Source organism: Bactrocera tryoni, chromosome 3, assembly GCF_016617805.1.
Source record: "Bactrocera tryoni isolate S06 chromosome 3, CSIRO_BtryS06_freeze2, whole genome shotgun sequence".
Taxonomy (NCBI): Eukaryota; Metazoa; Arthropoda; class Insecta; order Diptera; family Tephritidae; genus Bactrocera; species Bactrocera tryoni.
Window position 1 is genome coordinate 3,054,466 of NC_052501.1, and position 11,222 is coordinate 3,065,687.

General features: G+C 32.2%; 2 protein-coding genes across 3 annotated transcripts in view; one reads left to right on the forward strand and one right to left on the reverse strand.

Annotated features, from left to right (window-relative positions):
• LOC120771793 overlaps window positions 1–11,222 on the reverse strand; it is a 146,982-nt gene that overhangs the window by 7,733 nt on the left and 128,027 nt on the right. The gene's annotated exons all lie outside the window — the stretch shown is intronic.
• Window positions 8,243–11,222, forward strand: part of LOC120771796 (inositol-pentakisphosphate 2-kinase) — a 134,300-nt gene continuing 131,320 nt past the window's right edge. The window contains exon 1 of the mRNA XM_040099996.1: window positions 8,243–8,315. The gene's annotated coding sequence lies outside the window, so the exon portion shown is untranslated. The remainder of the gene's footprint in view (window positions 8,316–11,222) is intronic.

Genomic DNA, 11,222 nt, shown 5'->3' on the forward strand with positions numbered 1-11,222 from the left:
AACCTCTACTACTAAAAACTACTTTTAAAGGGATACATTAAAACGCTTCTAATAAGAAATGATTTTTGGAGACGCCACTTGTCCGTATTTCACCATTTTTCGAATTTTGTTACTTGAAAAAAAAATGGCAATATCTTGAAATTTAAAATGCGTGTTAAAATCCTAACTATGTCTATGCAGCATTAAATTGTCCATTTCACAATTTAATAATTCCAATTTCTCTCACTTCCTTAGCTTTGTATACATTTCATTTAAGCTACAGAATATAAACAAATCCGATGAAAAGAAACTGCACAGCAAACAATCAAACAATAACAATATCAATTTTATTATATTATACACATTTTTATGCATTGCATCGTATTTTATTTACCAAGGATATGGGCAAAGAGCTTAAGCGCTTTTTTCGCCCGCTCGCCCGCTCGCCCCCTCCGCACAACACGTGTGCATTCAATATACTTTTCAATTTGTAATATATTTTAAGCAACATTGAATGTAGCAATGTAACAATGCAACAATGCATAACCGCATAAACAAACAACGGTTTATGTGCACACCCATTACACACGTACAAATAATTCCCACTTGCTTCGCGGAAAAACACCGAAACATCGAAATGATAGTTGGTCGCAAGCGAACACAATTGCACGAAGATGGACTAGTGTGATGGCGACCAGTTACTGGAGCAGTTAAAAATGGAGCAACTTCGGATGTTGCAAAGCGCAATTTCATTGAAGATAAAATATATTTATTAACAATATTGAAAAGGGTGACTCGTAACAAATAATTTTTTTCATAATAAAACATTAGGATCCCAAAATTTAAAATTGTATTAAAAAAAAATTATATATAAAACTATTAACACAAACTGTCCTACAAGGCAAATAGGTGTCAGTTACTACCGAGTTACGTATACGCCATGACACACACACACACGCGATTTTAAGAGGTTGGCTGCCATAAAGGCACACACATACACATGCACACAGCCACACAAAGCCGAAATAGAGCAACACAAATAACAATGATGCTGTGTGTTTGTGTACAACAACAAATGTACGCTGATTGTTGCCATATTGAAATATGACACAATTTTAATTTCCGCAAGAAAAAATTAAATTTCCGCTTTTACGCTGGCATTTTTGTCCCTTTTATAATATGAATAAATAATAAAATTATTTTAAAGTGTAAGCAATAAGCAAAAAGCAGCAAGCATTGCATGCGCTATACAGTAAAAGCATTAAGCGTAATCAATGAACAATGCGCCAGTGTTTATATGGACTTTTATTAGTCTTTTGTGCGAACACGCAAAGGTCGCGCGTGCACTCACACACACATAGGCAAAGTATGTGAGGTCAACACTAAAGCTTTTTGCTCCAGCTAATGCACGTACATGTGGCGCTCGCTTATTTGTTGTTTGCAAATATGAAAATGTTTCATATTTAAATACGAAATCAATGTCGGTCAGCGCGTATAAAAGGAAAATGTCAATGAGCTGAAACATAATTTCGCTTTGGGCCGTATGGCGTGAGTCACTGTATGCGTTTGTGTGTGTGTGTACAAAAATTTATTTAATAAATATTTCCGAGCGATTGCAGTGGCTCACAAGCGTGCTACTGTGCATATGTGCTCCGAGCTTAAATCCAATGACAACTAAATTTACACAGTTCAGTTGCTGTTGTTTTTTTATGAGAGTGTCAAATATAAATATAATAAAATCGTGCAATAATACGTGTTGCTTTAAAAATAACATTTTTAAACTTTTTTTAGCACAATTGTAAATTTTTTATATTTAACTGTAAATTGTTTTCTATATCGGAATACAAATTTTTAAAACTTCAAATTTAATTATAACTGTACAATTTTTTCAAACCAAAATTTTTTGTAACTATTTTTTGTATTTTTATGTTATTGTTAATTTTTTGTAACTGCAAATTATTTTCACATAATTGTATTTTTTTCTAAAATTGGATTTTTTTTAAATTTAATTGAATTAAAATTTTTTTTTGTGGAACTAAATTTTTTAATATGAAATTTTGAAATTTTTATAACAGTAAATTTTTTAAACTGCGAATTTCTTCTTAAATTAAAAGTTTTTTTTAGCTGAAATTTTTTATAAGTTTAAATAAATTTTATCTCTAACTGAACACTTATTCGAAAATGTAAGTTTTTTTTTAAATTTTTATGTTTTTTTAATAACTCTTTTGTTCATTCCATAATTGAAATTTTTTTTAACTGTATATTATTTTAATATCTAATCAAATCTAACTTCTCTATAAATTTAACTTTCTCTAATACTAATTTTTTTATAACTCCAATATTTTTATTTAATTTAAATTTTTCTTTGAAAACTGAAATTTTTTTTAATTTAAAATTTGACAGTAAAATTTTTTTTAGTTTTAAAAAATTTGCCATTAGACAAAATTTGTTAAAACTAAAAACTGTTTAATATTAAATTTTGTATCACAGTAAATTTGTTTGCCTCTAACGGTAAATTTTTCATTCCTAACACCTGCAAATCAAAACGTATTTAACACAAATTGTAATAATTGAGTACAGCTTGATTGTCAAAGAATACATAAAATCAGCAAAGCAAGGTTTAAGTGCAACACGGCGTATACGTAACATTACGGAGGCATGCCACTCTGATGTTCATATGTTTGATAAAATGCAAATCGACAAGCATGCAGACCAGCACTCGCATAATCTTGTAAACACTGACATAAAATATGCGAAATATAAACGCTGTAAATATGTATGCATTTATTTATTTGACTGCACTTGTCTACAGCACTTCTGTGGCAGTAATGCGGATGGATGCTTATGTAAGCGTATAAGTGTGTGTGCGTGTGACGGTATTAAGTTACCGCAAATTCGAAAGGCACTCAATGAATTTTTGAAATGTCGGCAAGACAAACAAATACCAGCAAAGTCACTGTGGCGAAATTGTGTGAAAATCTCGGCAAAGCAACTACTCATAAGCAGCTTAAAGCGCAAATAGACGAGGCACGCTTACTAAGTAGGTAATATTTTAGAATAAATTATATTCTCGTTTGCATAATTTTCAGTTTGGGGAATGTGAAAATATTTGCAAAAATACTAAATATCGAAACTCATAAATTTTCAATGAAAACGAAAATAAAATAAAGAAAGAAAAACGAAAAAAAATAAACAAATAAAATTTTAAATACTCTATAAATGATTTAGGCAAAATTAATCAAAAAAATAATATTTTTTGAGCGAAATGGTTAATTATAACAAAACTCTTAGCACATATCTCGGCAAACCGCTCTTGTTTACAATATCCCAACTCGCCTTTAAACTGAGCTGTCCTCTTATATCAATGTGTGTATAAGTCACAATTACATTCAGTTGGCATTTAAATGGCAACCGACATTTCACAACAAAATTTCACTGATTTCATTTTAAATAAACAAAATAATTTCAAATGTAACAAATCGAATTAACGCCAAGTATAGGAAAGCATTTAATTTTCATTTGAAACACATGCAGCTTTATACTTTACTTTATATTTATAAGCAGGAATTATTGCGTAATATGAGCTGCTTGTGTGTGCGTGTGTGTGTGTGGTGGAAATTTGAGAAATTAATTTCATTTTGAATTTAAGCTGGCGACCGCAAGAGTTCAACTGCTTTTCTGGAAGCCACTTTAAAATGCCTACAAACTTATGTACACACATTTATATATGATATGTGTGTGTGAGTGCAAAGTGTATAATTCAAAGTCACTTTGACTGAGCATGGCCAGCTTGTAAATTTAGTTGTTGTTTTATTGTTTGTTTAATATTTGATTAGGCTTAATGCGGCTTAAGACACAAATTTCGGCATGTTCATGTAATTTGGCACAATCTAATAAGACATTTTCATAACTAATGTGAGCAGCCGACTAATCAACATACATACAAAGACAAAACAAACACGCACCTATATACAAACACACACATAGCTATATCTTACAACAGATATATGCTTTTAAAATGGTATATATACAGGTATACATATGTATGTGTATTGTATGTGCATATGTGTTGATGTATCTATGTATGTTTCTTCTTATTGATTTAGTTTAGACTTTATGTAAGATTCCACAAATTGAATTACGGTAAAGTATTTAAAGTTTGTGCACAACAATTTGTATATATGCATACATGTGTCCATATGCGTTAAGTTAATAAATTTGCCTTTGGTTGCGCTTAAATATTTGTGAATATTTACATTCACGATGAAGAGCTTCAACTGAAATTTTCACTTTTTGGATGGAAAGTAATTATAAATGCCGCACGAAATTCCAGCAGAAAAAAGTGTTTGAATTAATTAATTATTATTAAATAAGAAATTAAGTTATTAAATAGTAAATACCGAATACCGGGTACCGGGTACCAGCTACCGATTACAAAATACCAAATTATGATAACCGAATTTCTTATATCAATACCGAATACTAAATATCTAATAAAAAGTTCCGAATAGTCAATACGCAGTATTACATACCGAATATCAAATACTAAATACTCAGTATTACACATCGAATATGAAAAACCGAATATCAAAATACCAAATATAATTTACTGAGTACTACAAATCATATGCCAAATACCCAGTATAAAATTTGTGTACATATGTATGTATATATGTATATATACAAGTATATCAAATACCGAAAGCCCAGTATAAATACCAAGTACCGTATATCAAATACCAAGTATCCATCATTACATATGCATATAATACAAAAAACGTCATATCCAATATAAAATAATGACTATAAAGTACTCAGTATTAAATACCGAATAACCAGTTTTATATACTAAATATCAAGTACCAAATACTGAATTCAGAATACCACAAACCCTGCGTTAAATACTGTGTATAAAATACCAAATATCAAATAAGAAATAGTATTGCACGTCGAGCACAAAAAACCGATCTTCAAAAATTAAATACCAAGTACTCAGTATTAAATAACAAACATAATTTACCGAGTACCGAATACCAGAAATTAAATATCAAATGCTTAATACTCAGTATACTGAATATTAAGCACCAAATTCCCAATATTAAAAACCGAATATCCAGTATAAAATACCAAATACCGAATAACAAATACTAAATACCGAATACCACTTACCCTGTATTAAATACCATGTATAAAATAACAAGTACGAAATATCAAATACCAAAAACGGAGTATCAAATATGAAATACCGAATACTCAGTATTAAAAACCGAATATCTAATACCGAATTCAGAGTAAAAATATCGAATATCAAATACGCTGTACCGGATACCAATACCAAAAACCGAATACCCGGTTATACAATTTCATATTTCTTCAAAATTTATGCTTGCTAATAACGGAAAGGTCACAAAAATTTATCCGATAGGTTTTAAATTTAAGCACAATCTTTTTGAATGTTAAGGCAACTTCAACTGTGAAAAAAAAATATTTGTTTTTGTTTACAAACGTACAGTTACAATTAACGTGGCAATGTGAGGACAGCGCCACAGCCAACAGGCAATCAGCATTTTTCCAACATTTCAGAACATTTTTCATTCAATATCTTAATTTTTCGGCAGCAGCAAGGCGGAACGGACACAAAATTTCAACAAACGGCAAAAGTTTTTGCAAACAGTGATTAAAACATATTGAAAAAATTAAGCATATATTTATTTATACGCGATGTGTGCGTAAAGATAAACCGGTATGTGGCAGACAGTGAAATGTTACATGCCGTTGACATATGTACCGTTAACATAAAAAGCCGCCAAAAGCAATCAAATTACTTTACATGTGTACAAACCCTAAATGGGGTACAACTGTCAGGTGGAAAAAATATAGATGTACCGTTACATGGATATTTGGCACCATAGCGTGCTGCATGTGTGCTGGGAAGGGCAATTGTTATTGTTTTTATAGGCCAAAATGTCAAGCCTCATTCGCTATTAATTGACAGCCGAAGCGCAAAATATTGCCAACAACCAGCCAACTAGCGAGGGGGGCCAAAAATATTGAAACCAGTGGCGGCGATATCGGCTTTTTGCTAACACATTTCCATCTTTTTCGCTAATTTATTAACGCAGAGGTAAATGCGTGCAAAGAGTCACATGCGACGATAATAAAGTTGATTGCAGCGAGTAAACAAGCACAGGGTGGGTGCCGGCGGCGCGCTGTGAAAAAAGTAACAGCTCAAGCTGGTGTGTGTGTGTGCAAATAGTGGATTTTCATTTGTTTATTTCATTTGTTTTTTTTTACTTTTTCATCAATTTCCATTTCCGATATTTTCAAATTTTTTCAACGGCTTTCATGAATTGTAGAAGAGCGTAAAGCATATTCCATGAGAATATTTCAATTATGTGCAAAATGCCGAGCTTAATGCAATTATAGCGACAGCAGACAATAAAAAACATATTTTTTAATGGAAAGTATAGACGTACAGCTCTATATACTCCAGCCCTCAAGTGCTAATTAAAGAAAACATTTTTTTTTAAATTTATTCTATTTTATTTTTATAATCTATCTGAATACCTACAAACCGAAACAAATCAAAATATTCGATTCCCACTCGCCAGATATGCCAATCTGCCGTAACAAACAAAGAATAACAACACCAACAACGAATTTGCGAAGATTTCCTTTATTTCAACAATCAAATAAATATGATAAATCTATTTTGTTACTGAGTTTGTGTAGGAAATTGCTGTTTTCTTTTATTTTGTTGCAGTTTGCATTCAACCAAATCGAATTGCATATCAGCCACACATAGCAAATACCAATTCAATGCAGAGTTGTATTTTTAAAAGCACTTTGTTGTGCATATTTGTATGTGCTTGCTTAAGCATGTGCGCTCTTAAATTTAAACAAATTTTCTGAAAAAATAAATATTTTCCATTTACTGCACTAGTCAATGAGCACGAAAGGTAGGAGTTGGGAGTTTTGCTACTCGTCAACCACACTCAACAGTGGGACGCATTAGCATGCATTTTTGTGCGAATGTGTGCAGCAAATTTGGGTTAAAACGAGCAATGTTGGAATGTTATTCAAAATATTTTTTTTCCAATAATATTCGGATATGTTGTAAACAACTGCATATTAATTATAGAAAAAAAAGCATTTAAAACATATTGCAAGCCTAACTCAGCTATAAAAGTAGCTGCCAAGCTACTACTCAACACTAATGTGCAGCCTAAAGGTATGCTAAGGTTGTACTGCAAACGTGGCATTTGTTATTGAAGTATTAACTTATTTTGTAATATGCTTAGTTTTCATTCCACAATAAAAAGTAAGAAAATTGAACTAAACTCTTAAAAATTAAATATCAAAATATAAAAAAAAATTGTTAATGATTTTAATGTCATTATTGCTATATGTAAGTCTGCTAATGATTAAGGGCCCATTTGGTTATTTCTCAAATAACGAATTTTCTCAATATTTGCTTCAAATATGGCAGCTTCAAGTCCACAAATCTGAAGCATACAGTTTATCAAATACCGAATACCCAATATTAAAAACCGAATACCGAATACACAGTATTAATTAGCGAATGCTAAACACGCAGTATTTAATATTGAATACCAAATGCTAAATATCGAGTAACAAGTACCAATTTTAACTACCCAAAACCAAATACCAGATATTAAATGCTGTATATCGAATGTCAAATAACGAATATCAAGAATCAAGTAACCAATATTAAAACCGAATACTCTATGTCAAATACCGAATACTATACATCCAATATTAACTTCCTAATATCTAATACTGAATGCCAAGAACAAAATGCCAGTATTAACTGCCGACTGAAAACCGAATATCAATTACCGCATACCAAAGATCAAATAGCCAATCTTAAAACTGGTTAATTTATGTCAACATAGTATTAAAAACCGAATATCAAATAATACGAAGGATGAAATGGCCAATATTAAAACCGAATACTTTATATCTAACACAGTATTAAATTCTAAAAATCAAATACTAAAGTACGAAGTAACCAAATACCAAATACCGCATACCAAAAGTCAAGTACTCAATATTAAAACCGAATACCATATGTCAAGCACCGAATACCAATTACCGAATATATCGATTGGATTTACCCGGCTTTTGCTCTTAGCAATCAAAATAACTTAAAATCACGTGAATTCATTGTAGTTTCCTCATTTTCTCAAAACTTAAGCGCCACATTATTAATTAAAAACATAAAATATGTTTGAGGCTTCTAAGAAGGTTAAGGGGAAGTGCGATCCGCAAAAATTGTAAACTAATATTTCAATTAGGTTTTGAGGTTCAAACAAGTATGTATAAATATTTCAATTAAATTTATTTAAATAATTGATATAGTAGTAATTCACACATATGTGTATGAAATAAGTAGAGTCCACTACCTGCCACCTCAGCTTTCTCATCCATAAACTAATTAGCCATAATGTCTTTGTAGCCTGCTGGCTGAAAAGAGCGCTGCAATTAAAAACGAGGTTGTTGAATTAAATTTGTGCAACAATTAAAATGAACATACTCGTACAGGATACGCGGAGGGCAAAGGCACAGAAAGGCAGCGCTCATAAAATCCCACAAGCGGCGTAAATCATATCGAAACAATGAAGTCAATGGGCCATTTCATCGAGCAACCGAGCAGCGCACGCGGGAAGATTAATTAAGATTTCAACACTGCTATTGGCATGTGTTAAATTGTAGCCGAAATGCGCCAGTGCTCGGTGCAGTGTAATCGCGAAGCGTTTGTTTGCATTCGGATGTGTCTGCCGCAGCATAAGATAGGCGAACTCGTGGTAAAGCAGAAGCATGCACCATAAATAAGGCAGCGAGCGCACTAATACTAGCGCAATTGCTTGAGTGTATATATATATGTGTGTATGTGTGTGCATGTTGTTTTTGTACGCTTTAACGGCAGTTGTTTTTGGTTGCACGTGCCCCACACATATTTGTGGCTACTACACACACACATACACATACCAGTAGAGCCAATCACCCAAAACAACAACAACACGCACCATCAGCGGCAACAAAAACAACACACATGCTGCAAGGAAGCTCATAACGACATACCAATACATGCGGCGCGCCCAAAATACAGTATAACGGATTTTATTATCGAAGAAAAATTAAATGGCAAAAGGGAAATGCGAAAAAGAGGCCGCGCACTTGATCATTGCTGTTGTTGTGTTTGCTGCAGTAACTTGTGGCGGCAAAATCAAGATTTTATCGCAGCAACTACAACAACAACAACAATAGTAGTAGCCATTACACATTGACACGCACACACACACACACAGACGCATGCAGGTATTACTTTCTGCTTTACCACTTTTCAATTAATATTTACAGCTCTATTATGTTTAATGATTATTGCGCTGGCAACCAGTTGTACAAAAGTAATATCAATCGACTGCCCCCGCCACCGCCGCCGCCAAACGCATGTTGCACGAGCATGTGTGGCTGTGTGCGGGCGCAAGAGATGTAGAAAACCCCATTAATTTCGTTGATCTCGCGCAAAAATCAGCTCATATTATGTGCCGCAAAATGTTTAAGCGCCGCTGCATGTGTGTGTGTGGGAGCATGAGCGAGTGTATTGGTATGTGTGGCATGCAAAATTCACGCGCTGTCAGCAACTCACGGCAAAGTACCGACTGCACGCGTTGCCATTGTGTTGGAATATGGCGTGTGCTGGCATGCAAGGGGTCGTGCGACGGGGCGTATGAGTAATATATTAATTTATGCGCGCCCAACACAGAGACGCCACGCACACGCATGCAGCCATGCAATTTGCCACTGGCGGCCCGCATAATATTTTTCACTTTTCGCCCATGTTTCAACACAATACTACTTATTATTGAGTTTCCTCAATTAATCGGGGAAAAATTTGAACAAAACGAAAATGCCGTGGAGCGAGTCAAAGGGAAATAAAATAGTTTCGATGAATGTGGTTGATCGCTTTGCACCAGCAATCACACACACGCTCGTGCTTACACAGCCTTGTGGCATATACCCTACATTCTTACATATGTATGTACATGTGTATGTACTTGTATTTATGGCTGGGGCGTATAAAAGCGCTTAAGCGCAAGCGTAAGCGTCGCAAAATCCTGCCGCTGCAATATGGCTTTGCCGGATATGCGGCAATAATATTTTTTTAAAATTCACTGTAAACAATTGCATAAGAAATAATGCAATAATAATAAAATAATAACGCCACACAATTGATGAAAACAAACTGTGGCGCACAATGAGCGCTGAAAGCTGGCGAATGTGTTCATAACTCAACTGAGAAATATACATTAGGGTGGGTCAAAAAAATTGGAAATTTTTCTTAGAAAGAACAAATATTTTAAAGGATTTAAAAAAATGCTCAAAAGTATTAACAAATCTAAAGTATTAAAGCTTTAAATAATATATACAACAAAGTAATGTTAAAAAATATAAAAAAAACAAAAAATTAAAAAAAAAAATATTCAAAAGAATTAAAAAAAAGTTATAAAAAAATATTAAAAAAAAGTTTAAAAAATACTTTAAAAAATAGTTAAATTTAAAAAATTTAAAGAGTATTTTAAAAAATATAAAAAAAGAATAGTTTAAAACAATTAGTTTTGAAAAAAATTATTTAAAAAAAATTAAAAACATTAAAAAAAAGAAATATTAAAAAAACGTAAAAAAATATTTAAAAAAACTAAAAAATAAAATTAAAAAAACGAAAACATAAAAAAATAAACAATTTTAAAACTTTCAGTTTTAAAAAATATTAGCAAAAATTAGTTTAAAAAAAAATATTCAGAAAGAAATAGTTTACAAAAATTATTTAAAAATATAAAAAAAAAGATTTGAAAAAAAATTTGAAAACATTGAAAAAGAAATATTAAACGAAAAAAGAATCCAAACAAATTAAGAAAATATTTCTGTAAACTTCTCTTCTTCGTCTCCGGACGATATTTTCACGGTGGTCAAGGAGAGCAAGAAAAAATATTAATTCGGTTGCACTTGGTCAGTTTGTATGGCAGCTATATGCTATAGTGGACTGATCTTAACAAATTCTTCGGAGGTTGTACCGTTGCTTTAAATAGTAGTGCGCGCCAAATTTCGTGAAGACACATTGTCAAATAACAAAGTTGTACATACAAGAAAAAAATATTTACCTATCAGTTTCAGGCAGCCAAATACATACATATATGTATGTATATATGCTAAAAGTT